Source organism: Dipodomys merriami, unplaced genomic scaffold, assembly GCF_024711535.1.
Source record: "Dipodomys merriami isolate MVZ:Mamm:240054 unplaced genomic scaffold, mDipMer1.0.p SCAF_128, whole genome shotgun sequence".
NCBI lineage: Eukaryota > Metazoa > Chordata > Mammalia > Rodentia > Heteromyidae > Dipodomys > Dipodomys merriami.
In genome coordinates, this window is record NW_027202582.1 from 191,509 (window position 1) to 196,907 (window position 5,399).

Consider the following 5,399-nt stretch of genomic DNA (forward strand, 5'->3'; position numbering starts at 1 on the left):
TAGTACTCTACCACTTGAGCCGCATTGCCACTTCCGGCTTTTTCTGCTTACGTGGTGCTATGGAATCAAACCCAGGGCATCATGCATGCAAGGCAAGCACTCTACCACTAGAGCCACAGCGCCACTTCCAGCTCTTTTCTTTTTGCTTATGTGGTGCTGAGGAATCTAACCCAGGGCCTCATGCATGCAAGGCAAGCGCTCTACCACTGAGCCACCTTCCCAGCCCCACTCCCCGTAATTTTTGTATTTTTATTTAGTTCAGTACAGAGGAGGTGACCACCGGTAGGGGCAGAGATTAGGGTATCAATGCATCTTTTGAAGTTACAACCATTAAGGAGAAATGGTTTGCATACAAGTGTTAAGTGACCCCCTTTATTTTAGGAAGCAGAGGGGAGCAATAAACACTCCAACAGAGACTTTTATCTCTAAAGTCTTAAATTTTTGGTACCCAAGCAACTCATACTTAGGGTAGAAAGTTGATCCTTTGTTTTGCTTAGACATTTTTAAAAATCTTTCCAGGGCCCAGCGCTCAGCCTTCTGGGCACTGTTTGAGCTGGCCTTCCAAGCTTTGAACCCTTTCCAGGTCTCACAACTCCACTCTAGAGTTCCCTACAAATTGAAGCATGTAGTGTTTAGGGCTTGCATTGTATCCATTTCCCACAGGATGGTCCCTTCTCTTGTGTGTGGGGTCTTTCACATTAGGATATTTTTAGGGACTCATTTCTCCCTGGTCTCGATCCATCATAAATGTGATGTTAAGACATCAGGATTGCAGGAATCTTCATAACTTGGAGGAAACAAAATTCCTTTGTTTGTAAGCAGAAAAGAAGTGTGCAGTTTTTGTTTTTGTTTTTGTTTTTTTTTATGTCACTAAGTAGCTTAAAAGCCTATTTCAGTCCGGGGGGCACCAGTGGCTCATGCCTATAATCCTAGTTACTCAGAGGGCTGAGGTCTGCCTTATTAAAGTTTCACATGCTTTCTGGATATACCTCTGAAAGGCAACAAGCTCCAAGTAGTTGAAGAAGTTCACTCTGAAGCTTTAGCAGTGATTCTTGACAAGTGAGCTGTCCAACCCCAAACCCAGTAGGTTGGACTGACAGAAACTTTTTTTCTTTTTTTTCTGTTGTGGGGCTTGAATTCAGGGCCTGGATGTTGTTGCTGAGCTCTTTTTGCTAAAGGCTAGCACTCTAACACTTTGAGCCACAGTGCCACTTCCCATTTTCTGGGGGTTAATTTGGAGACAAGGGTCTCAAGGACTTTGCAACCCATAGATCTCAGCCTCCTGAGTAGCTAGGATTACAGGTATGAGCAACCAGTGTCCAGCAGAAACACTCTTTTAAAAAACAAAATACTAGCAATCAGAAAGAAACAGCATATTATTTATTATGTACACCAAGTGAGATTTATTCCAGGCTTTCAAAACAGCTCAACATATGCAAATCAGTAGTATGACCAATGTCATCAACAGATTGAAGAACACAATATAAAGGAGATCTCAGTAGATACAGAAAAACAGCAATCAGTGAAATTATAATTAAGACTCTCACTAGGATAACATTGTGCCCAAAAAGAAATAGACTCATTACCTGACTTAGGAAATAGTAATGCTTCTGTCCGAGGCCCAAACAATAATGCAATTATATATTTTAAATTCTCAATGAATTAGGTACAGTTTTGGAACACAATGTAGGTAAAGTGGCTGCAGATGAAGTAGAATTTATATAATAAAATACCAATTGAACTTGAAACACTGATAGTTTTTTTCTCTTAAGATCTGAAATGTAGAAAAGATGAGCACTCACCTCTTTAGCATAAAATAAATATTCATAGCTTGGTAATTGGGAGAGAAAAGTAAAAATACAAGTTTGGGAAGCAAAAAGTCAAATTGTATCTATTTGTAGATGTAATGTTATATACAAGAAAACATAATTTTTTAAATTCCTCTGAGAACTAAAAGTCACTTAAGTGAAAGAACACAAAAAATCAATCTATAAAAATCAATGCAATTTCTCTACACCAGCAACAACCTACCCAAAGAATGAATCAACAAAGCAACAGCTGTAAAAATATAAGATATTTAGGAATTAACTTGACTAAAAGGTAGCACTTCTATGATAAAATTGGTGAAACACTGATGGATGAAATGAAGATTTTAAAAAGATAACCTGTTATTCATGAATTTGAATTACCCCCAAAATGTATTGATTTGATCCTAACCCCCTCCAAACGTTTCCTTGGTTCCAGAATCAACAATAAAATCTGAATTCCAAAGTCTCTACAAAAAGCTATTACATCAGATGTAGCTCTAACTCAAACACTAGCCTTGAGGGATATAAAAGCTCATGGACAGGAACAGCAGCTACACTCTGAGTTCAGGCCCCAGGACCAGTGTGCACATGCACGCGCGCAGGCTCAAACACACATATATACATTCACACCTTTCAAAGAGTTACTTATATAGTAAAACAATTCTAGCTAATGGAAATATAATTGTTAATAGATGTTTAGTCTTTTTCAATGACATATTCTACTGTATTTTATCACCAACTCTTTCCAGTCAATTCTGCATTCAATATCATATATACATACAGACATGTAATATACACTCACATGTATATACAAATATAAACAGACATAGATATAAATGTGCATAAATACATAGAGTACACAAAAATATTTATAACAGAATAATTATGTATTTCATTGCTTACTAAATTATGAACTTCTTAAAATGTGTCTTAGCCAAGTGCCAGTGGTTCCCACTTGTAATCTTAGCTACCCAGAGAGTGAGAGTAGAGAATCATAATCCAGTGTCAGACTGGGTAGAACACTATGGGACAGACTCTTACCTCCAATTAGCCAGAAAAGGCTAGACTGGAAACCATGGCTCAAGTTGAAAAGGACCAGACATGAGCAAGAAAGCAAGGTGAATGGATGAACCTAAAATACATCATAAATGCAGTAAACCAAGCTCAGAGAGACAAATGGTTTTCTCTCAAATGTAAAAGCTAGATATATCTAAAATATACTGAGCCACACAGTGAGATCAAAGGAGGATATTCTTAGGCGGGGAACACAAGGTACAGAGCCTATGTGCCTCTGATCATATAAAATAATATTTATTGAAATGAACTCCAAGAAATGAAAACAAAAGTTTTTTCTTTGTTTTTGTTTTCTTTTTGTCTTGTTTGTTCATTTATCTGTATTTGGGAGGATAAGGGTGAGCACATAAATGGGGGGACAAAGGGTAAACAAATACAGCAGTGGTACTTACTAGACGCTATGTTGAAAATGAACTATACAATTTGTGTGTGGGGACGGGAGGGAAAAACTGGGAGAGAGTGAGGGAAGAGATGACATTGTCCAAAAAGGTATGTACTCTGTACCTGACTTACATGACTGTAATACCTCTGTACATCACCTTTATAATAACAATTAAAGTATTTATATAAAGAAAGCCAACGGTTTGGGAAGGTGACTCAGTGGTAGAGTGCTAGTCTTGCATGCATGAGGCTATGCGTTCGATTCCTCAGTACGACGTAAGCAGAAAGAGCCAGAAGTAGTGCTATGGGTCAAGTGGTGGAGCGCTAGCCTTGAGCTGAAGAGCTGAGGGACACAGCCCAGGCCCAGAGGTCAGGCCCCACGACGGACAACAAAAAAAAAAGAGAGAGTATGAGTCCCTGAATTTAAGCTCTACACAAAACAAAAAGTGTGTCTGTAACTTACTCTATTAATGCTATTAGAACAGAAACTGAAATTACTATTTGAATCGATTAATAAAAAAAATTCTATGCAGTTAGAATTAGCTAACTTCTGGCATCATCCAATATTACCACATGGGGAGAAACATAATTTCAAAAAAAATTTTTGCTATGGTTTGACCAGAAGCAGAAAGTAAGTTATCAATAGGGAAGGAATTTTTTAAATTATGTTTTTATTATCTTTAGTAGTATAAAAGGATTCAGCATGTCAGTTTCTGAGTATAATTCATCATGATCAGTAATATTCCTTTCATCATTCTCTCTCATCCCTCTCAACCTCATCCCTCCCCTCAATTTTCCTAGTTTTCTAGAATATGCATTAAATATGATGAATGCATTCTCTCCCACTTCCTGTGTGACTATATCGACCTCCCTCCCTTTGACCTCTCCCATACACATCTCAAGTATTAGCTGTCTGGTATTCATTGTGTTAGACTGTGAGTTAGTGGTTCTAAAGCGTTCCACCATTTCCATTCTCGAAAATCTAGTTATGTGTTTGTGTACATGTGCATATGATCCCATATGTTTTCCCTTAATATTTACCAATCAGACCTAGCTTCCATATATGAAAAATAATATGCCCCCTTTATTTCTCTGGACCTGACTTACGTCACTCATCATATTTTTTTCAGATCTGTTCATTTTGTTGCAAATGATGTAATATCATTCTTGCTTATGCTTGAGTAAAATTCCTCAGCATATATATACTACCTTCCATTCATCCATCGAGGGCATCTGGACTTGTTTACATACCTTGGTTCTCCTGAATCATGCAGCAATGAACATGGTTGTGCATGCTGCTTTCCTGTATCCATATTTGTAATCTTATGGCTAAAGGCCCAAGAGTAGTATAAAAGGATCATAGGATAATTCTGTTTAATTTTTTTAGGAATCTCCAAACTGTGTTCCAGAGTGGTTACACCAGTTTACATTCCTACTAACAATGTATTAGGGTTCCTTTTTCCCCACCTCCATGCCAGCATTTGGTTTTGTCTATGTTCTTGATGATGGCCATTCTAAACGGGATGAAATGGAAACTCAGTGTTGTTTTGGTTTGCTAATTTCTCTACAGAAAGAATTGTACCTCGAGATTGTTTTCATGAGCTCTTTTTAATAAAATTCAGTCCTTTCAAAACATTACCTGCCATTTAAGAAATATTAAAAATTATTTTTAAAATTACTGGGCGCTGATGGCTCATGTCTGTAATCATAGCTATTCAAGAGGCTGAGATCACCGTTCACAGCCAGCTTGGGCACAAAAATCCATGAGACTTTTATCTCTAATGAGCTACTCAGAAAACTGGAAGTGGCGAAGTAGCTCAAGTGGTAGAGTGCTAGCCTTGAGCTGAAGAGCTCAGGGACAGCACCCAGGCCCAGAGTTCAAGCCAACAAAAAAATAAAATATAAAAATTTAAAGCACTTCACTTTGGAGTGTTATAAATTATGTATTTGTGAAAGACTACATATCAATAGTTGGTCTGTTCTGGTTTGTTACAGGGAACCTGGAGATCAATGTCCACAGGTGAATGTGAAACTTTGCTCAGGACACAAATATTTTCCACAAAGTTGATCTTTCACAGATAAAATTAGAGAAAGTCAACCAGTCAAACATTTCTGTGACTTGAAAAATAAACACGA